The following is a 23,897-nucleotide window of genomic DNA, read 5'->3' as shown; positions in this document are numbered from 1 at the left end:
GTTTCCATAGGATTCTCCTAGGTAATTCACCTCTTCCATTGAAGGGTTCTCAGGATCATAAGCTTCTTCCTCAGATGAAGCATCCTTAGTACTGCTTGGTGCATTTTGCATTCCAGACAGACTTTGAGAAATCAAATTGACTTGTTGAGTCAATATTTTATTCTGAGCCAGTATGGCATTCAGAGTATCAATCTCAAGAACTCCTTTCTTCTGACTAATCCCATTGTTCACAGGATTTCTTTCAGAAGTATACATGAATTGGTTATTTGCAACCATTTCAATTAGCTCTTGAGCTTCTGTAGGCGTCTTCTTCAGATGAAGAGATCCTCCAGCAGAGCTATCCAAGGACATCTTAGATAGTTCAGAGAGACCATCATAGAAAATACCTATGATGCTCCATTCAGAAAGCATGTCAGAAGGACACTTTCTGATTAATTGTTTGTATCTTTCCCAAGCTTCATAGAGGGATTCTCCATCCTTCTGTCTGAAGGTTTGGACTTCCACTCTAAGCTTACTCAATTTTTGAGGTGGAAAGAACTTTGCCAAGAAGGCATTGACTGGCTTTTCCCAAGAGTCCAGGCTTTCTTTAGGTTGAGAGTCCAACCATATTCTAGCTCTGTCTCTTACAGCAAAAGGGAATAGCATCAGTCTGTAGACCTTAGGGTCAACCCCATTAGTCTTGACTGTGTCACAGATTTGCAAGAATTCAGCTAAGAACTGATGAGGATCTTCCAATGGAAGTCCATTGGAACTTGCAATTCTGTTTCATTAGAGAAACTAATTGAGGCTTAAGCTCAAAGTTGTTTGCTCCAATGGCAGGGATAGAGATGCTTCTCCCATAGAAATTGGGAGTAGGTGCAGTAAAGTCACCCAGCACCTTCCTTGCATTGTTGGCATTGTTGTTGTTGTCGGCTGCCATGTGTTCTTCTTCTTTGGAGAATTCGGTTAGGTCCTTTAAAGAGTGTTGTGCTTTGGCTTCTCTTAGCTTTCTCTTCAGGGTTCTCTCGGGTTCAGGGTCAGCTTCAACAAGAATGCCCTTGTCTTTGTTCCTGCTCATATGAAAGAGAAGAGAACAAGAAAATATGGAATCCTCTATGTCACAGTATAGAGATTCCTTAAGATGTCAGAGGAAGAAAAATGGAAGACAGAGGTAGAAAATTCGAACTTATCAAAGAAGATGGAGTTCGAATTTTGCATTAAGGAATAGTGTTAGTCCAAAAATAGAAGGATGTGAGAAGAAGGGAAGTAATTTTCGAAAATTGAGTAAAAGATTTTGAAAACATTTTGAAAAACACTTAATTGATTTTCGAAAATAAAAGTGGGGAAGAAATCAAGTGATTTTTGAAAAAGATTTTGAAATTAGAAATTAAAAAGATTTGATTGAAAACTATTTTGAAAAAGATGTGATTAAAAAGATTTGATTGAAATGTTATGGTTTTAAAAAGATGTGATTGAGAAGATATGATTTGAAAACAATTTTAAAAGATATGATTTTGAAAACAATTTGAAAAGATATGATTTTGAAAATTAATGACTTGCCTAACAAGAAAAGATATGATTCAAACATAAAACCTTCCTTAACAGAAAAGGCAAAAAATGTTCAATCAAATCATTAATTGTTAGTAAGTATCTTTGAAAAAGGAAAGAAATTGATTTTGAAAACATTTGATTGAAAAGATATGATTTGAAAAAGATTTGATTTTGAAAAACTTTGAAAACTTGAAAAAAAATTGATTTTGAAAACAAAATCTTCCCCCTTGTGCCATCCTGGCGTTAAACGCCCAGAATGGTGCACATTCTGGCGTTTAACGCCCAAACCTATACCTTTTTGGGCGTTAAACGCCCAACCAGGCACCCTGGCTGGCGTTTAAACGCCAGTCTGTCTTCTTCACTGGGCATTTTCGAATGCTCAGCTTTTTCTGTATAATTCCTCTGCAGTATGTTCTGAATCTTCAATTCTTTGTATCATTGACTTGAAAAGACACAAATTAAAAATATTTTTGGATTTTTAATAATAAGGAATAATGCAAATAAAATCAAATAACAATGCATGCAAGACACCAAACTTAGCAGTTTGTATACTACTGACACTAACAAAATGAGAATGCATATGAGAAACAACAAAACACTCAAGTCAATAGAATTCAAAGATCAAAACAAGAAAATCATCAAGAACAACTTGAAGATTAATTAAGACACATGCATAAATTCGAAAAATGCAAGAAGAACAGAAACATGCAATTGACACCAAACTTAAAATGAGACTCTATACTCAAACAAGAAACATAAAATATTTTTTGTTTTTATGATTTTGTAATTTTTTTTTGTGCTGTTTTCGAAAATTAAGTGAAAAGGAAAATAAAGGTATCAAAATTCTTAATGAGAATTCCAGGAATCATGCAATGTTAGTCTAAAGCTTTAGTCTAAAGGAATTAGACATGGCCGGCTAAGCTTCAGCAGGACATTGCATTCAAGAGCTAAATTGATGATGATCAATCAGCCTTGGTGATGATAAGAACATCACCTTGAAACACTAGAATTCATTCTTAAGAACTCTGAAGAAAAATAATACCTAATCTAAGCAACAAGATGAACCGTCAGTTGTCCATACACAGAACAATCCCCGGCAACGGCGCCAAAAACTTGGTGCGCGAAATTGTGATCACTACAACTTCGCACAACTAACCAGCAAGTGCACTGGGTCGTCCAAGTAATACCTTACGTGAGTAAAGGTCGATCCCACGGATATTGTTGGTATGAAGCAAGCTATGGTCACCTTGTAAATCTCAGTCAGGCAGACTCAAATGGGTGTAGATGATATATGAATAAAACATAAAGATAAAGATAGAGATACTTATGTATATCATTGGTGAGAGCTTCAGATAAGCGTATGAAGATGCCTTCCCTTCCGTCTCTCTGCTTTCCTACTGTCTTCATCCAATCCTTCTTACTCCTTTCCATGGCAAGCTCGTGTAGGGTTTCACTGTTGTCAGCAGCTACCTCCCATCCTCTCATTGGAAACGATTGCATATGCTCTGGTCACAGCATAGCGGAATCCATATGTCGGTTCTCAATCAGATCGGAATAGAATCCATTGATTCTTTTGGCGTCTGTCACTAACGCCCCACCCTCAGGAGTTTGAAGCACGTCACAGTCATTCAATCATTGAATCCTACTCAGAATACCACAGACAAGGTTTAGACCTTCCGGATTCTCTTGAATGCTGCCATCAGGTCCTGCCTATACCACGAGGATTCCGATTAAAGAATCCAAGAGATATTCACTAAGCCTCGAATGCTTGTAGAACAGAGTGGTTGTCAGTCACCCTTGTTCATGGGTGAGAATGATGATGAGTGTCACGGATCATCACATTCATCAAGTTGAAGAACAAGTGATATCTTGGATAAAGAACAAGCGGAATTGAATGGAAGAACAATAGTAATTGCATTAATACTCGAGGTACAGCAGAGCTCCACACCTTAATCTATGGTGTGTAGAAACTCCACCGTTGAAAATACATAAGAACGAGGTCTAGGCATGGCCGTGAGGCCAGCCCTCAACTGATCTAAGAACTAGATGTCCCAAGATGAAAATACAATAGTGAAAGGTCCTATTTATAAGAAACTAGTAGCCTAAGGTTTACAGAGATGAGTAAATGACATAAAAATCCACTTCCGGGCCCACTTGGTGTGTGCTTGGGCTGAGCAATGAAGGAATTTCGTGTAGAGACCTTTTCTGGAGTTAAACGCCAGCTTTCATGCCAGTTTGGGCGTTTAACTCCAAATTTTATGCCAGTTCCGGCGTTTAACGCTGGAATTTCTGTAGGTGACTTTGAGCGTCAGTTTGGGCCATCAAATCTTGGGCAAAGTATGGACTATTATATATTGCTGGAAAGCCCAGGATGTCTAATTTCCAACACCGTTGAGAGCGCGCCAATTGGGCTTCTGTAGCTCCAGAAAATCCACTTCGAGTGCAGGAAGGTCAGAATCCAACAGCATCTGCAGTCCTTTTTGGTCTCTGAATCAGATTTTTGCTCAGGTCCCTCAATTTCAGCCAGAAAATACCTGAAATCACAGAAAAACACACAAACTCATAGTAAAGTCCAGAAAAGTGAATTTTAACTAAAAACTAATAAAAATATAATAAAAACTCAACTAAAACTACTAAAAACATACTAAAAACAATGCCAAAAAGTGTACAAATTATCCGCTCATCAGTGTTTAAAGCATGCCAAGAAAGCATGAATGCAACCAAGAGCATGCTAGTCTTGGAAGCTTTGAACAGAACTTTTCATCACAGTGCTCCAAACTAAGTTTGGTGTCACCCCATGGTGCCACCAATATGCATATAAGGACCCACGAATAGTTAGTTAGTTAGTTGGAATTCATGAATAAAGAATTTAATCTTTTCTCATTTTTCTTTTTAATTCTAGCCGTAAAGTTCATATTGTCGTTTTGATCTCTTTTCTCACCTTTCTTATTTCGTCTTTATAGGGAAAAGAAAAGGAGCATTGATGGGGATTGATTGGACAATTAAATGGGGGAGGTTCAGCCATTTCATGAAGAGAACTACACACTTGTCTCAAGAAGGAACGCATGGGGAAACGTTGCCATGCAACATTGAAGAAAGGAAACCCTTTGAAGACTGAACCATTCACTCTCACTAAGTGATGATCCTTGTCCTTCCTTCATAGACAACCCCAACCGTCCATCAAGCAACCATTCTTGCAATTCACACCTTTCATTCTCTCATGATCTCCCTATATAAAGGAACCTTAGTGCAGCCTCACTCCTCACATTCAAATCTCCACTCTCCACACTCCACACTTTTGGCGTACTAAAACCCTTCATCACAAATTGTCCTAGCCAACCCATTCTTCATCTATCCGTATCCTCAAATCACCTCAAAATAGCAACGCAAATTCATGGCGTCATCAAGCTCCAAGAGGCAGAAGAGGAAGGAACCAATGGAGAACACTCCTTATGATGAAAAGAGGTTCAAAACTGCCCTCCATGAACGAGAATTTGAGCGGATAAAACTCAAAAAGATACTGCCCGAGTTAACCATCCAAATCAATGAAAACGAATACCCACAGATTCCGAAGAAGATTGAAGAAAGAGCGTGGCAATTGCTCACTAATCCAGAAGGGAAGATCAATGCAAACCTCATCAAGGAATTTTACGCAAATGTGGTAAGAGAAGACAAAACCAGTGACCTAACCTTCAAAAGCTATGTAAGATGAAAGGAGGTGGACTACAGCCTAAGTGCTATAATGAGAACTCTTCACCTGAAAGCACCACACTTTGATGAGCCCAGTTATCATACAAGGATAAATAAAAGCCAAGACAATGACGAGCTCACTGAAATCGTGGGTGACATTTGTGTTATAGCAGCTGACTGGGAGAGGTATAAAGATGGGAAACCCAGGTTCATCAAGAGGGGAGACCTTAGCCCAGAAGCCAATGGCTGGTTTGAACTCGTAAGGAGGTCTATTCTCCCAGCTGCAAAAAATTCAGAGATGAATATTAATCGGGCAACTATGGTACATTACCTAGTACAAGGTGGAGAAATCAACGTGCATGAACTTATAGCTGAAGGAATTCAAGAGTCAGCCGAGAAGCTTGAATCAGGTGCCAGACTTTGGTACCCCAGCACCATTTTCAGATTGTGCAAAAAGGCCAAGGTGGTCTTTGAGGATAGCAAACCGGACTGGGTGAACCCTGGGAAATTAATGACTTTCCAGCGTATGGTCTACACTACACCTGCACAGCAACAAAGAAGGCCACAAATAGGGAAACTAAAAGCAAAAGAAGGAGCTCATCAAGAGGAGTCTCATCAGGAAGAATATCAACAAGAAGAGCATCCTTACTCAACATACTTGAATATGACTCACCTTCTAAGAGCTATTGAAGATATGGGAGTGATACATATGAAAGGGCAAGAGCGAATACTAAGCTGGATGAGCCAACAAGAGGTGTGGCAGAAACAACAAATGGAGCAGCAACAAGAACAATACTCCCAGCTCACTCAATCAGCGGCAAATAGCTCAGATGAGAACATTCAATGAGTTCACTGTACTTAATGAAGGACGTCAATTACATAGGGAGGAGTTCAACGTAAACACTCAAGCAAGGTTGAACTACATGTCCAGTAATATGCATCATCTACACTATGCCATCCATACATATGATGAGATCCAAAAAGATTTTGTAGAACAAGAAGAGAGGAAGGTGAAACAGCAAAAGGAAACACTCAAGAAGAAGATGGAAGATGGTGGTTTCTGGAAGAAACTGTTTGGAAAAGGAAAAGGGAGTGGGAGTACAAGCACTCAGGAGGGACACAAGGAAGACAAGCAAGGAGGAGAGCATGGACAACCACAAGAGTAAAAGTTCTATGTTTAAATAAGGAAGATCGTGGATGAAATAGCACATGCTTCCATGTTAGTTTGAATCTTTTCAATTCTGCATTTTAAGTTTATTGCTTAGGTCTATGATTTCTGGTTTAAGTGTCACTGCATCTTATCTTTGCTTATTGAATGCTTGTCTTTAAAATCAAATGAAGAAGAGAATGTTTATGTTTCAAAAGACCAGAGTGGAGTTCATAATATGGAGTAATTTTCTGAATCTTTGGTGTGATCATAAGTTAGCTAAGTTGGTTCAACCATGAGGTGGGAAGACAACTATCTGTCCTGAATACTTTGCTTTGAATACACCCATGAGACTAAGTAAATAGCAAGATCCTAATAAGAGAAAGGGAAAGAACACTTAAAGTGAAAAAAAACAAAAGAAAAAGAGTAAGCAATAAGGCTAGGCACCAATGGTTTTTAATCTTGAAGCATGTGTCTGTGGTGCTCCTGTGTGTGGGATTTACTTGGATGAATAAGCTCTTAGGGGTGCCTTATCACTTGGTAACTTGGGTTAACTAACCCGGGATTATCAGCTGAAAGTCCACTATCAAGAGTAACCCTCACTACAGAGCATTTAGTAACCCAAAGAGGTGCTGGACACCAAGGTCTCAAGAAGGAAAATAAATGAACCAGATGCATGTGGTGTGTATGTATGGGGGAGAGACTTGAGGGAGTAAGTCCTTAGGGGTGTCTCAACACTTAGCACCTTGAACCAACTGGTTCGGGAGTGTTGGCTGAAAGCTTATTTTAAAGAATTGCCCCCTTACAGAGCACCTAGCCTGAAGAACACAAATAAGCCCTGAGATGACAATAAAAGGATCAATAAGAGTCTCATGGTATGTAAGCAAAACCAGTGTTTTAGAACATGATAAAGGTCTGAAAGCCAGTAATGAATTGAACCTAAGTTGCTATGCATAAAACCACCATAAAATCAGTAACATGACCTCCACAAGAATGACTCATTTCTCTTGGCATTCCATTTATCATTCTCTTGTTCCAGTACTTGCTTAGGGACAAGCAAGCTTTAAGTTTGGTGTTGTGATGCAAAGGCATCTTGGCCAGTTTCACTGACCCTTTCTTTACTGTTTTTAGGGTAGTTTCATGCATTTCCTTAGGAAATAAGCTAGTTTTGGGTAGATATTCACTTACACCTTGATTCAAGCATACATTGTGCATTTTACATGATTTCATGAGGATTTTGCATGAATTTAGTGACAAATTGTATGTTGCATTACCCATGACTTGGACTAGAACTTTGATGCACTCTATTGCTTGATTTCAGGACCAAAGAAAGCAAGGAAGAACCACTTAGCAGTCACGTTAATCTAATTAATGTGGCCACTAACGTAGAATGGGAGGTAACTTGCAAAGTTAATGAGAAAAGTGATTGCCAATAACGCTCTCGAAGCCATCATTGCCCACGTTAAGAGTCACGTTAACTAAGTTAACGTGAGCTCTAACGTGAAGAAAGGACTTTGAGCCAATGTTAGTGACACTTAACATTATCACTAACGTTGGCCAATATTCATAAGTGGCCACGTTAGAGTCCACGTTAACTTGGTTAACGTGGCCTCTAACGTTAACAAGGGGAAGGAAGCCAACGTTAGTGACATTCAACATTGTCACTAACGTTGGCCTAAGGTGCAATGTACCACGTTAACTTCCACGTTAACTTGGTTAACGTGGGAGCTAACGTGAGAGGCAAGAATGGTCGACAACGTTAGTGACACCCAACATTGTCACTAACGTTGGAAGCAACCACAAAACCCCAAGGAGCCATGTTAACTTCTACGTTAACTTAGTTAACGTGGAAGCTAACGGCAATGAGTGAAAGATGAGCCAACGTTAGTGACACTCAACATTGTCACTAACATTGGAAATGGTTTGCAAAGCCACGTTAGAAGCCACGTTAACCTAGTTAACGTGGACTCTAACGTGAGATAGGGGCATATTGGAACGCTGGTGTGCGAAATTGTGATCACTACAACTTCGCACAACTAACCAGCAAGTGCACTGGTCGTCCAAGTAATAAACCTTACGCGAGTAAGGGTCGATCCCACGGAGATTGTTGGTATGAAGCAAGCTATGGTCACCTTGTAAATCTTAGTCAGGCAGACTCAAATGGGTATGGGTGATATATGAATAAAACATAAAGATAAAGATAGAGATACTTATGTATATCATTGGTGAGAGCTTCAGATAAGCGTATGAAGATGCTGTCCCTTCCGTCTTTCTGATTTCCTAATGTCTTCATCCAATCCTTCTTACTCCTTTCCATGGCAAGCTTACGCAAGGGTTTCACCGTTGTCAGTGGCTACCTCCCATCCTCTCAGTGGAAATGTTCAACGCACCCTGTCACGGCACGGCTATCCATCTGTCGGTTCTCGATCAGGCCGGAATAGAATCCAGTGATTCTTTTGCGTCTGTTACTAACGCCCCGCCCTCAGGAGTTTGAAGCACGTCACAGTCATTCAATCATTGAATCCTACTCAGAATACCACAGACAAGGTTAGACCTTCCGGATTCTCTTGAATGCCGCCATCAGTTCTTGCCTATACCACGAAGACTCTGATCTCACGGAATGGCTGGCTCGTTTGTCAGGCGAGCACTCGGTTGTCAGGCGATCAACCATGCATCATGTATCAGGAATCCAAGAGATATTCACCCAATCTAAGGTAGAACGGAGGTGGTTGTCAGTCACACGTTCATAGGTGAGAATGATGATGAGTGTCACGGATCATCACATTCATCAAGTTGAAGAACAAGTGATATCTTGGACAAAGAATAAGCGGAATTGAATAGAAGAACAATAGTAATTGCATTAATACTCGAGGTACAGCAGAGCTCCACACCTTAATCTATGGTGTGTAAAAACTCCACCGTTGAAAATACATAAGAACAAGGTCTAGGCATGGCCAAATGGCCAGCCTCCCAAAGTGATCAAAAGATTCAAAGATCTCAAGATGATAAAATACAATAGTAAAAGGTCCTACTTATAGGGAACTAGTAGCCTAAGGATTACAAAGATGAGTAAATGACATAAAAATCCATTTCCGGGCCCACTTGGTGTGTGCTTGGGCTGAGCAATGAAGCATTTTTCGTGTAGAGACTCTTCTTGGAGTTAAACGCCAGCTTTTGTGCCAGTTTGGGCGTTTAACTCCCATTTTGGTGCCAGTTCCGGCGTTTAACGCTGGGAAATCTGAAGGTGAATTTGAACGCCGGTTTGGGCCATCAAATCTTGGGAAAAGTATGGACTATCATATATTGCTGGAAAGCCCAGGATGTCTACTTTCCAACGCCGTTGAGAGCGCGCCAATTGGGCTTCTGTAGCTCCAGAAAATCCACTTCGAGTGCAGGGAGGTCAGAATCCAACAGCATCTGCAGTCCTTTTCAGTCTCTGAATCAGATTTTTGCTCAGGTCCCTAAATTTCAGCCAGAAAATACCTGAAATCACAGAAAAACACACAAACTCATAGTAAAGTCCAGAAAAGTGAATTTTAACTAAAAACTAATAAAAATATACTAAGAACTCAACTAAAACTACTAAAAACATACTAAAAACAATGCCAAAAAGCGTACAAATTATCCGCTCATCACAACACCAAACTTAAATTGTTGCTTGTCCTCAAGCAACTGAAAATCAAATAAGATAAAAAGAAGAGAATATGCAATGAACTCCAAAAACATCTATGAAGATCAGTATTAATTAGATGAGCGGGGCTTTTAGCTTTTTGCCTCTGAATAGTTTTGGCATCTCACTTTATCCTTTGAAATTCAGAATGATTGGCTTCTTTAGGAACTCAGAATCCAGATAGTGTTATTGATTCTCCTAGTTAAGTATGATGATTCTTGAACACAGCTACTTCATGAGTCTTGGCCGTGGCCCAAAGCACTCTGTCTTCCAGTATTACCACCGGATACATACATGCCATAGACACATAATTGGGTGAACCTTTTCAGATTGTGACTCAGCTTTGCTAGAGTCCCCAACTAGAGGTGTCCAGGGTTCTTAAGCACACTCTTTTTGCCTTGGATCACAACTTTATTTCTTTCTTTTTCTTTCTTTTTCGTTTTTTTTTTTGCATTCACTGTTTTTTCTTGCTTCAAGAATCATTTTTATGATTTTTCAGATCCTCAGTAACATGTCTCCTTTTTCATCATTCTTTCAAGAGCCAACATTCATGAACCACAAATTCAAAAGGCATATGCACTGTTTAAGCATACATTCAGAAAACAAAAGTGTTGCCACCACACCAAAATAATTAAATTGTTATAAAATTCAAAATTCATGCAATTCTTATCTTTTTCAATTAAGAACATTGTTTATTTAAGAAAGGTGATGGATTCATAGGACATTCATAACTTTAAGGCATAGACACTAATGATCATAAGACACAAACATGGATAAACATAAGCATAAATTTTCGAAAAACAAGAAAATAAAGAACAAGGAGATTAAAGAACGGGTCCACCTTAGTGATGGCGGCTTCTTCTTCCTCTTGAAGGTCTTATGGAGTGCTTGAGCTCCTCAATGTCTCTTCCTTGTCTTTGTTGCTCCTCTCTCATGATTCTTTGATCTTCTCTAGTTTCATGGAGGAGGATGGAATGTTCTTGGTGCTCCGCCCTTAGTTGTCCCATGTTGGAACTCAATTCTCCTAGGGAGGTGTTTAGTTGCTCCCAATAGTCTTGTGGAGGAAAGTGCATCCCTTGAGGAATCTCAGAGATCTCATGATGAGTGGGGTCTCCTGTTTGCTCCATCCTTTTCTTAGTGATGGGCTTGTCCTCATCAATGAGGATGTCTCCCTCTATGTCAACTCCAACTGAATAATAGAGATGACAAATGAGATGAGGAAAGGCTAACCTTGCTAAGGTAGAGGACTTGTCCGCCACCTTATAGAGTTCTTGGGCTATAACCTCATGAACTTCTACTTCTTCTCCAATCATGATGCTATGAATCATGATGGCCCGGTCTATAGTAACTTCGGACCGGTTGCTAGTGGGAATGATTGAGCGTTGGATAAACTCCAACCATCCTCTAGCCACGGGCTTGAGGTCATGCCTTCTCAATTGAACCGGCTTCCCTCTTAAATCTCTCTTCCATTGGGCGCCCTCTTCACAAATGTCAGTGAGGACTTGGTCCAACCTTTGATCAAAGTTGACCCTTCTTGTGTAAGGATGTTCATCTCCTAGCATCATAGGCAAGTTGAATGCCAACCTTACATTTTTCGGACTAAAATCCAAGTATTTCCCCCGAACCATAGTAAGCCAATTCTTTGGATCCGGGTTCACATTTTGATCATGGTTCTTGATGATCCATGCATTGGCATAGAACTCTTGAACCATTAAGATTCTGACTTGTTGAATGGGGTTAGTAAGAACTTCCCAACCTCTTCTTCGGATCTCATTACGGATCTCCAGATATTCACTCTTTTGAGTGAAAAAGGGACCTCGGGGATCACCTTCTTCAAGGCCACAACTTCATAGAAGTGGTCTTGATGCACCCTTGAAATGAATCTCTCCATCTCCCATGACTCAGAGGTGGAAGCTTTTGCCTTCCCTTTCCTCTTTCTAGAGGTTTCTCCGGCCTTGGATGCCATAAATGGTTATGGAAAAACAAAAAGCAATGCTTTTACCACACCAAACTTAAAAGGTTTGCTCGTCCTCGAGCAAAAGAAGAAAGAAGAGAGTAGAAGAAGAAGAAATGAGGAAGACGGGAATGGCTTTGTGTTCGGCCAAAGAGGGGGAGAAGTGGTGTTTAGGTTGTGTGAAAATGAAGGGGTGAAGAAGGGTTTATATAGGAGAGGGGGGCTAATGGTTCGGTCATGTATGGGTGGGTTTGGGAGGGAAAGTGGTTTGAATTTGAAGGGTGAGGTAGGTGGGGTTTTATGAAGGATGGATGTGAGTGGTGAAGAGAAAGATGGGATTTGATAGGTGAAGGGTTTTTGGGGAAGAGGTGTTGAGGTGATTGGTGAATGGGTGAAGAAGAGAGAGAGTGGTGGGGTTGGTGGGGATCCTGTGGGGTCCACAGATCCTGAGGTGTCAAGGAAAAGTCATCCCTGCACCAAATGGCATGCAAAAACACGTTTTGAGCCAATTCTGGCGTTAAACGCCGGGCTGGTGCCCATTTCTGGCATTTAACGCCAGGTTCTTGCCCTTTCCTGGCGTTTAACGCCAGTTTGGTGCCCCTTTCTGGCGTTAAATGCCCAGAATGGTGCCAGACTGGGCGTTAAACGCCCACCTGCTAGCCTTACTGGCGTTTAAACGCCAGTAGGTTCTTCCTCCAGGGTGTGCTGTTTTTCTTCCTGTTTTTCATTCTTTTTTTGCTTTTTCAATTGATTTTGTGACTTCTTATGATCATCAACCTACAAAAAACATAAAATAACAAAAGAAAGTAGATAAAATATAACATTGGGTTGCCTCCAAACAAGCGCTTCTTTAATGTCAGTAGCTTGACAGAGGGCTCTCATGGAGCCTCACAGATACTCAGAGCAATGTTGGAACCTCCCAACACCAAACTTAGAGTTTGAATGTGGGGGTTCAACACCAAACTTAGAGTTTGGTTGTGGCCTCCCAACACCAAACTTAGAGTTTGACTGTGGGGGCTCTGTTTGACTCTGATTTGAGAGAAGCTCTTCATGCTTCCTCTCCATGGTGACAGAGGGACATCCTTGAGCCTTAAACACAAAGGATTCTTCATTCACTTGAATGATCAGTTCACCTCCATCAACGTCAATCACAGCCTTTGCTGTGGCTAGGAAGGGTCTGCCAAGGATGATGGTTTCATCCATGCACTTCCCAGTCTCTAGGACTATGAAATCAGCAGGGATGTAATGGTCTTCAATCTTCACCAAAACATCCTCTACAAGTCCATGAGCTTGTTTTCTTGAGTTGTCTGCCATCTCTAGTGAGATTCTTGCAGCTTGCACCTCAAAGATCCCTAGCTTCTCCATTACAGAGAGAGGCATGAGGTTTACACTTGACCCTAAGTCACACAGAGCCTTCTTGAAGGTCATGGTGCCTATAGTACAGGGTATTGAAAACTTCCCAGGATCTTGTCTCTTTTGAGGTAATTTCTGCCTAGACAAGTCATCCAGTTCTTTGGTGAGCAAAGGAGGTTCATTCTCCCATGTCTCATTTCCGAATAACTTGTCATTTAGCTTCATGATTGCTCCAAGGTATTTAGCAACTTGCTCTTCAGTGACATACTCATCCTCTTCAGAGGAAGAATACTCATCAGAGCTCATGAAAGGCAGAAGTAAGTCCAATGGAATCTCTATGGTCTCATTCTGAGCCTCAGATTCCCATGGTTCCTCATTGGGGAACTCAGTGGAGGTCAGTGCACGCCCATTGAGGTCTTCCTCAGTGGCGTTCACTTCCTCTCCTTCCTCTCCAAATTCGGCCATGTTGATGGCCTTGCACTCTCCTTTTGGATTTTCTTCTGTGTTGCTTGGAAGAGTACTTGGAGGGAGTTCAGTAACTTTCTTGCTCAGCTGTCCCACTTGTGCCTCCAAATTCCTAATGGAGGATCTTGTTTCAGTCATGAAAATTTGAGTGGTTTTGATTAGATCAGAGACCATTGGGTTCTGCTTAGAATTCTCTGTCTGTTGCTAAGAAGATGATGGAAAAGGCTTGCCATTGCTAAACCTGTTTCTTCCACCATTATTGTTGTTGAAACCTTGTTGAGGTCTCTCTTGATTCTTCCATGAGAAATTTGGGTGATTTCTCCATGAAGAATTATAGGTGTTTCCATAGGGTTCTCCTAGGTAATTCACCTCTTCCATTGAAGGGTTCTCAGGATCATAAGCTTCTTCTTCAGATGAAGCATCCTTAGTACTGCTTGGTGCATTTTGCATTCCAGACAGACTTTGAGAGATCAAATTGACTTGTTGAGTCAATATTTTATTCTGAGCCAGAATGGCATTCAGAGTATCAATCTCAAGAACTCCTTTCTTCTGACTTGTCCCATTGTTCACAGGATTCCTTTCAGAAGTGTACATGAATTGGTTATTTGCAACCATTTCAATTAGCTCTTGAGCTTCTGTAGGCGTCTTCTTCAGATGAAGAGATCCTCCAGCAGAGCTATCCAAAGACATCTTAGATAGTTCAGAGAGACCATCATAGAAAATACCTATGATGATCCATTCAGAAAGCATGTCAGAGGGACATTTTCTGATCAATTGTTTGTATTTTTCCCAAGCTTCATAGAGGGATTCTCCATCCTTCTGTCTGAAGGTTTGGACTTCCACTCTAAGCTTACTCAATTTTTGAGGTGGAAAGAACTTTGCCAAAAAGGCATTGACTAGCTTTTCCCATGAGTCCAGGCTTTCTTTAGGTTGTGAGTCCAACCATGTCCTAGCTCTGTCTCTTACAGCAAAAGGGAATAGCATAAGTCTGTAGACCTCAGGGTCAACCCCATTAGTCTTGACAGTGTCACAGATTTGCAAGAATTCAGCTAAGAACTGATGAGGATCTTCCAATGGAAGTCCATGGAACTTGCAATTCTGTTGCATTAGGGAAACTAATTGAGGCTTAAGCTCAAAGTTGTTTGCTCCAATGGCAGGGATAGAGATGCTTCTCCCATAGAAGTCGGGAGTAGGTGCAGTAAAGTCACCAAGCACCTTCCTTGCATTGTTGGCATTATTGTTGTTTTCGGCTGCCATGGGTTCTTCTTCTTTGAAGATTTCTGTTAGGTCCTCTACGGAGAGTTGTGCCTTAGCTTCTCTTAGCTTTCGCTTCAAGGTCCTTTCAGGTTCAGGGTCAGCTTCAACAAGAATTCCTTTGTCTTTGTTCCTGCTCATATGAAAGAGAAGAGAACAAGAAAATGTGGAATCTCTATGTCACAGTATAGAGATTCCTTGAGGTGTCAGAGGAAAAGAAAAATAGAAGGAAGAAGGAGAAGAATTCGAACTTAGTCAGACAGAGTTCGAATTGTGCATTGAGGAGGAGTGGTATTCCATAAATAGAAGGATGTAAGAAGAGGGGAAGAGATTTTTCGAAAATTAATTAAAATGATTTTAAAAACATTTTGAAAAACTTTAATTTGATTTTCGAAAATCAAGAGTGAGAAAGATATCAAGTAATTTTTGAAAAAGATTTTGAAATTAGAAATAAAAAAGATATGATTAAAAAGTTATGGTTTTAAAAAGATATGATTGAAAAGATATGATTTGAAAACAATTTTTAAAAAAAAGATTTGATTTTAAGAATTAATGACTTTCCTAACAAGAAAAGATATGATTCAAACATTAAACCTTCCTCAACAGAAAAGGCAACATACTTGAAATGTTCAATCAAATCATTAATTGTTAGCAAGTATCTTTGAAAAAGGAAAGAAATTGATTTTGAAAACATTTGATTGAAAACATATGATTTGAAAAAGATTTGATTTTGAAAAACTTTGAAAACTTGAAAAAAAATTGATTTGAAAACAAAATCTTCCCTCTTGTGCCATCCTGGCGTTAAACGCCCAGAATGGTGCACATTCTGGCGTTTAACGCCCAATGCACTACCTTTTTGGGCGTTAAACGCCCAACCAGATACCCTGGCTGGCGTTTAAATGCCAGTCTGTCCTTCTTCACTGGGCGTTTTGAACGCCCAGCTTTTTCTGTGTAATTCCTCTGCTGCATGTTCTGAATCTTCAGTTCCCTGTACTATTGACTTGAAAATAGAACCAAGATCAAATAAACAATGCATGCAAGACACCAAACTTAAAATTAGACACTAGACTCAAACAAGAAACATAAAATCTTTTTTTTGGTTTTTATGGTTTTGTAATTTTTTTGTGCTTTTTTTGAAAATTATATGAAAATGGAAAATAAAGGTTTCAGAATTCTTAATTTGAATTCCAGGAATCATTGCAATGCTAGTCTAAGACTCCGGTCCAGGAATTAGACATGGCTTCACAGCCAGCCAAGCCTTCAAAGAAAGCTTCGGTCCAAAACACTAGACATGGCCAATGGCCAGCCAAGCCTTAGCAGATCATTGCTCCAATAGCAAGATTGATAGAGATCAACAAGCTCTTGTGATGATCAGTTGAAACCTCGGTCCAATAAGATTAGACATGGCTTCTCAGCCAGCCAGATTTCAACAGATCATCATGAAACTCTAGAATTCATTTTTAAAGAAATTCTGAAAAAAATTACCTAATCTAAGCAACAAGATGAACCGTCAGTTGTCCATACACGAAACATTCCCCGGCAACGGCGCCAAAAACTTGGTGTGCGAAATTGTGATCACTACAACTTCGCACAACTAACCAGCAAGTGCACTGGGTCGTCCAAGTAATAAACCTTACGCGAGTAAGGGTCGATCCCACGGAGATTGTTGGTATGAAGCAAGCTATGGTCACCTTGTAAATCTTAGTCAGGCAGACTCAAATGGGTATGGGTGATATATGAATAAAACATAAAGATAAAGATAGAGATACTTATGTATATCATTGGTGAGAGCTTCAGATAAGCGTATGAAGATACTGTCCCTTCCGTCTCTCTGATTTCCTAATGTCTTCATCCAATCCTTCTTACTCCTTTCCATGGCAAGCTTATGCAAGGGTTTCACCGTTGTCAGTGGCTAGCTCCCATCCTCTCAGTGGAAATGTTCAACGCACCCTGTCACGGCACGGCTATCCATCTGTCGGTTCTCGATCAGGCCGGAATAGAATCCAGTGATTCTTTTGCATCTGTCACTAACGCCCCGCCCTCAGGAGTTTGAAGCACGTCACAGTCATTCAATCATTGAATCCTACTCAGAATACCACAGACAAGGTTAGACCTTCCGGATTCTCTTGAATGCCGCCATCAGTTCTTGCCTATACCACGAAGACTCTGATCTCACGGAATGGCTGGCTCGTTTGTCAGGCGAGCACTCGGTTGTCAGGCGATCAACCATGCATCATGTATCAGGAATCCAAGAGATATTCACCCAATCTAAGGTAGAACGGAGGTGGTTATCAGTCACACGTTCATAGGTGAGAATGATGATGAGTGTCACGGATCATCACATTCATCAAGTTGAAGAACAAGTGATATCTTGGACAAAGAATAAGCGGAATTGAATAGAAGAACAATAGTAATTGCATTAATACTCGAGGTACAGCAGAGCTCCACACCTTAATCTATGGTGTGTAGAAACTCCACCGTTGAAAATACATAAGAACAATGTCTAGGCATGGCCGAATGGCCAGCCTCCCAAAGTGATCAAAAGATTCAAAGATCTCAAGATGATAAAATACAATAGTAAAAGGTCCTACTTATAGGGAACTAGTAGCCTAAGGATTACAAAGATGAGTAAATGACATAAAAATCCACTTCCGGGCCCACTTGGTGTGTGCTTGGGCTGAGCAATGAAGCATTTTTCGTGTAGAGACTCTTCTTGGAGTTAAACGCCAGCTTTTGTGCCAGTTTGGGCGTTTAACTCCCATTTTGGTGCCAGTTCCGGCGTTTAACGCTGGGAAATCTGAAGGTGAATTTGAACGCCGGTTTGGGTCATCAAATCTTGGGAAAAGTATGGACTATCATATATTGCTGGAAAGCCCAGGATGTCTACTTTCCAACGCCGTTGAGAACGCGCTAATTGGGCTTCTGTAGCTCCTGAAAATCCACTTCGAGTGCAGGGAGGTCAGAATCCAACAGCATCTGCAGTCCTTTTCAGTCTCTGAATCAGATTTTTGCTCAGGTCCCTCAATTTCAGCCAGAAAATACCTGAAATCACAGAAAAACACACAAACTCATAGTAAAATCCAGAAAAGTGAATTTTAACTAAAAACTAATAAAAATATACTAAGAACTCAACTAAAACTACTAAAAACATACTAAAAACAATGCCAAAAAGCGTACAAATTATTCGCTCATCACACGCCTACGTTAAAAGAGCCACGTTAACTAAGTTAACGTGGACTCTAACGTGGGAAAGGGGGAGGCTCTCAACGTTATTGGGAAAGTTGAGTCCCAATAACGTGTGCGAAGGACAAAGAGGAAACGTTAGTGGCAACGTTTGTGCCACTAACGTTGAGGTTAACGTGGCCTTTACTTGGGTAAGAAACGTTAGTGAAAAAGTTGAATGACACTAACGTCTTCGAACCCATTTTCTCACTGAATGTTAACACCTCTAACGTCCTGAGCTAAAGTCTCTGCCCACTTCACACTTTCTCTCTGCATGTAAAACCAAGCCCAAGTGAAGAAGATATATGCTCCAAACTGAAGATCCAAAGGCCCAAGACTTGAAGAATCAACTAGAAGAATAGAAGAGTAGTATATATAGGAGTAGCTTTGAATTATTTGAGGGAGTTGGAAAGAGTTTTGAAAGGAAAAAGCATTACTCTCTATTTTACTTTCTCTGCTCTTCTAGTTCAGAATGTATTCTCCATCTTTGTTTTCATTTTTTAGAGCTATGAACAACTAAACCCATTTCATTTGGTAGGGAGCTCTGTTGTAATTTGATGGATCAATACTAGTTTTCTTCATTCTTCTTCTATCTTTTCTCTTGATTTTACTTGAAAGCTTTCGATCTTCATCCCATTGGGTAGTTATCTTGGAAAAGAAACTATTCAAACTTGGATCCCTTCTGAACCTTGAAAGAAGGAATGAAGAGATCAAGCTAGAAATGCTTTCTCATGCTGGACCAAATTGGGTTTGGATGGATATGTGACTATAATCCTCTCAAAACTTGATTTGGGAAATGCATGTGGTATAATCAGTGACCACACTTCATCTCTTCTCATGAGCAATTGACTAAGGAATTGGCTATTGATCAAGATTTGAGAGATTGAATTGCAAGAAATTGTAATTCAATCAATTAAGATTGCCAAGGAGATCAATGAGTGCATTGATTGAGGAAGAGATGAAAATGAACTTAATCCAGAGAATTGCAACATCTCTTATGCCCAATGAACTCCCCAATTCTGATCTCACCCATTCTCTTTAATTTATGCGTTTATTTTCATGAGCAAACACCCCATTCCCATTTACAATTTAGCAATTTAATTTCAGTCATTTACTTCCAGTTCTTTAATTCTAGCATTTACTTTTCCGTCATTTACATTCCCGCCATTTTATTTTCTGCAACTCTCAACCCAAATTTTGAATTAGCTCAAATAGAACATTCTTCTAATTAAAGTTGCTTGATTAATCAATCCCTGTGGGATTCGACCTCACTCTATTGTGAGTTTTTACTTGACGACAAATTCGGTACACTTGCCAAAGGAAATTTGTTGAGAGACAATTTCCACCTGCATCAGATCCTATCTCTTTTGAGGTAAATTTTGTTGAACCAATGTATTCACTTCATTGGTGAGGAAGGAGGTTCACCTTCCCAAGTCTCATTACCAAATAATTTGGCATTCAGCTTCATGATTGCTCCCATGTACTGGGCAACTTGCCCTTCAACAATGTCTTCATCCTCTTCAGAAGATGAATAATCATCAGAGCTCATGAATGGTAAAAGGAAGTCCAATGGAATCTCTATGGTCTCTGTATGAACTTCTGATTCCTTTGGTTCCTCATTAGGGTACTCCTTACTGAATGGTGGACGTTCCTTGAGTTCTTCCTCATTGGAATTTTCGTCCTTCTCCTCCTTCAAGGTTTCGGCCATTTTGATTACATCAATGGCCTTGCACTCTCCTTTTGGATTTTCTTCTGTATTGCTTGGGAGAGTGTTAGGAGGAGTTTCAGTAACCCTTTTACTCAGGTGGCCCACTTGTGCCTCCAAATTTCTAATGGAGGATCTTCTTTCAGTCATGAAACTAAGAGTGGCCTTTGATAGATCAGAGACTATGTTTGCTAAGCTAGAAGGATTCTGCTCACAATGCTCTGTCTGTTGCTGAGATGATGATGAGAAAGGTTTGCTATTGCTAAACCTATTTCTTCCACCATTGTTATTATTGAAGCTTTGCTTCTGCTGATCCTTCCATGAAAAATTTGGATGACTTTTCCATGAAGGATTATAGGTGTTGCCAAAGGCTTCACCCAAGTAATTCACCTCTGCCATTGCAGGGTTCTCAAGATTATAAGCTTCTTCTTCAGAAGATGCTTCTTTAGTACTGTTGGATGCATTTTGCAATCCATTCAGACTCTGAGAGATCATATTGACTTGTTGGGTCAATATTTTGTTCTGAGCCAGTATGGTATTCAGAGCATCAATTTCAAGAACTCCTCTCTTTTGAGGCGTCCCATTACTCACAGGATTCCTCTCAGAGGTATACATGAACTGGTTATTTGCAACCATTTCAATAAGTTCCTGAGTTTTTGTAGGCATTCTTTAGGTGAATGGATCCACCTGCAGAGTGGTCCAGTGACATCTTGGAAAATTCAAACAGATCATCATAGAATATATCTAATGTGGTCCATTCTGAAAGCATGTCAGAAGGACACTTTTTGGTCAATTGCTTGTATCTTTCCCAAGCTTCATAGAGGGACTCACCATCTTTTTGTCTGAAGGTCTGAACATCCACTCTAAGCTTGCTCAGCTTTTGAGGAGGAAAGAACTTGGCTAAGAAGCTGTGACCAGCTTATCCCAAGAGTCCAGGCTATCTCTAGGTTGTGAGTCCAACCATGTTCTAGCTCTGTCTCTTACAGCAAAAGGGAAAAGCATAAGCTTGTAGACTTCAGAATCGACTCCATTGGTCTTAACAGTATCACAGATCTGCAAGAACTCAGTTAAAAACTGATAAAGGTCTTCTGATGGAAGTCCATGAAACTTGCAGTTCTGTTGTAGTAGAGAAACTAATTGAGGCTTTAGCTCAAAATTGTTTGCTCCTATGGTAGGGATTGAGATGCTTCTTCCATAAAAGTTGGAAGTTGGTGTAGTAAAATCACCAAGCATCTTCCTTGCATTGTTTTTTGGTTCGGCCATAATTGTTTCTTTGGCTGCCTCTTTTTCAAAAATTTCAGTGAGGTCCTCTTCAAAGTTTTGTGCTTTAGCTGCTCTTAGCTTCCTCTTCAGAGTCCTTTCAGGTTCAGGATTAGCTTCAACAAGTATGCCTTTATATTTGTTCCTGCTCATATGAAAGAGAAGAAAACAAAGAAAATATGGAATACTCTATGTCACAGTATAGAGATTCCTTAAGGTGTCAGAGGAAAATAAGAATAGAAGAAGGAGGTGGGTAAAATTTCGAACACACAAAGAGAGATGGAGTTTGAATTGACAATGGAAGAGGAATGTTAGTGTTTAAAAAAAGATGAGAGAGAGGGGGGAATTTTTGAAAAAATTTAATAACTAAAAATGAAAATTTAAAATAATTTTAAAAAATCGGTTGTGATTTTGAAAAAGATAAGAAATAGTAAAACAAACAAAAAGTCAATTAGTTAGTTGAAAAAGGTTTTAAAAAGGTTTCAAACTCTAAGTTTGGTATTGGGAGGCCCCAACAATGCTCTGAACATCTGTGAAGCTCCATGAGAGCTCACTGTCAAGCTATTGACATTAAGGAAGCGCTTATTGGGAGGCAACCCAATTTTATTTATCTATGTTATTTTCTTTTTTTTAGGTTGATGATCATGTGGAGTCACAAAAACAACTGCAAAAATTAAAGAAAAATAAAAAAGAGCATTAAAAATAGCACACCCTGGAGGAGAAACTTACTGGCGTTTAAACGCCAGTAAGGGTAGCAGAATAGGCATTTAACGTCCAGTCTAGCACAATTCTGGGCATTAAACGCCAAAAAGAAGCATCAGACTGGCGTTAAATGCCAGAAAGAAGCAACAAACTGGCATTAAAAGCCAGAAATAGGTTGCAGCTTCGCGTTTGATGATTAGATTTTTGACGTTTTTGAATTCACAAATGAATTCTCGTAGCAAGTATAGTTTCTAAACCAACAAAGAATCCTTTCATACCAAAGATTGTTTGTCACTAAAATAAACCCCTAAAATTATAAACCGAAGTATTTAAACCTCGGGTCATTCTCCCTAGGAATTGCAATAAAGTGTTCTTGTTATTGATTATGAGATATTTTGGGGTTTTTGATATTTTAGACAAGAAATATAAATGGAAAAGAAAATAAACTAACAACTAACAAAGCTCTTGGCAAGATATGAGAACTAGAAGTCCTACCCTAGTTATCCTCCTTAATTGTGACCACAAATTGCTCATTGCTACCACTTAGTTAACCTCTAACCATGGAGGAAAGTCAAGTGGATGAATCAATTTGATTCCTCAAGTCCTAATCAACTCCTAACGGAAAGACTAGCTTTAGAGGCATTTAAATCAATTAGCAACTTCTAATTATCAATCAACAAAGGAATTAGATAACTCAAGAGTCACTAATTACTCTACCAAAGGCAAGAGGAACAAAATCTAACTAATAGCTAGAAGAGACATTTCATCAAACACATAAAAGGCAATAAAAGTAAACAAAATGAATTGCAAGAATTAAAGAGAGATCTAACTACAATGGTAAGAAACCAATAATAGAAAAGCAAAACAATTGTGAAACAACAAAGAACTTACCAATTGCATTGGAGAAGAAATGTAAATCTACAAAAGGAAGTTCATAAACTACAGCTAACAATACAAAGGAATTACAAGAGAAGAGGAATTCTACAACTACAAGAGAACAATTGAGGATGAAAGAGGAAAATTAAGAGAGAAGAAGAAGAAGTAGATCTAGATCTAAACCTAGTCCTAACCCAAGAGAGAAGTGAGAGCTTCTCTCTCTAAAACTAATTTTCCCTCCAAAAATAAACTAAACTAAACTAATGGTAACTAAGTGTGTAAAGTATGTTTATTCCCCTTCAATCCTTGGCTTAAATAGCATCAGAAATGAGTTGGATTGGGCCCACAAGGCTTTAGAATTTGCTGGCCACGAATTTGCATTTAATGAATCACATGCAAATCGGCGTGTCCGCGTGTTGTGCACGTGCGCACCCCTATGCGCAATGCAACTATGTCAAATCTTATATCATTTCGAAGCCCCGAATGTTAGCTTTCCAACGCAATTAGAACCGCATCATTTGGACCTCTGTAGCTCAAGTTATAGTCGATTAAGCGCGAAGAGGTCGGCTAGATAGCTTTTGCAATTCCTTCATTTCTTCATGAGTTCTCCATTTCTACATGCTTTTCCTTCATTCCCTTGATCCAATCCTTGCCTCCTAAATCTGAAATCACTTAACAAACATATGAAGGCATCTAATGGAATCAAGGTAAATTAAATTTAGCTATTTTAAGACCTAAAAAGCATGTTTTCACTCTTAAGCACAATTAAAGGAGAATTTACAAAATCATGCTATTTCATTGAATAAATGTGGGTAAAATGTGATAAAGTTCCCTAAATTTGACACATGATAAACCCTACAAATGGGGTTTACCAACCTCCCCACACTTAAACCAAGCATGTCCTCATGCTTAAGCCAAGAGAGAAACAAAGGGTGTCAACATTTATTCAATGTAAATAAACTATATGCAACTATCTAAATGGATGCAACTAAATGCAAAATGGTTTTACCTACTTGGTTGAAAATAAATCAATCCTCCAAGTTATACATGCACAAGTAGGGCCAAGATC

General features: G+C 39.6%; 2 non-coding genes across 2 annotated transcripts; both read left to right on the top strand.

Moving 5' to 3' along the window:
- The first annotated feature begins 405 nt into the window (after positions 1-405).
- Positions 406-513, top strand: LOC130983530 (small nucleolar RNA R71). Its single transcript, XR_009087515.1, has one exon. It is a non-coding gene; the product is annotated as a small nucleolar RNA R71 (small nucleolar RNA).
- A 20,240-nt stretch (positions 514-20,753) lies between these two features.
- LOC130983435 (small nucleolar RNA R71) lies at positions 20,754-20,861 on the top strand. Its single transcript, XR_009087426.1, has one exon. It is a non-coding gene; the product is annotated as a small nucleolar RNA R71 (small nucleolar RNA).
- Positions 20,862-23,897: the final 3,036 nt, after the last annotated feature.

This window comes from Arachis stenosperma, chromosome 5 (genome assembly GCF_014773155.1).
Source record: "Arachis stenosperma cultivar V10309 chromosome 5, arast.V10309.gnm1.PFL2, whole genome shotgun sequence".
In the NCBI taxonomy this organism is placed as follows: domain Eukaryota; kingdom Viridiplantae; phylum Streptophyta; class Magnoliopsida; order Fabales; family Fabaceae; genus Arachis; species Arachis stenosperma.
The sequence above is the reverse complement of the archived record's forward strand: the minus strand, read 5'-3'. Positions and strand labels throughout refer to the sequence as shown.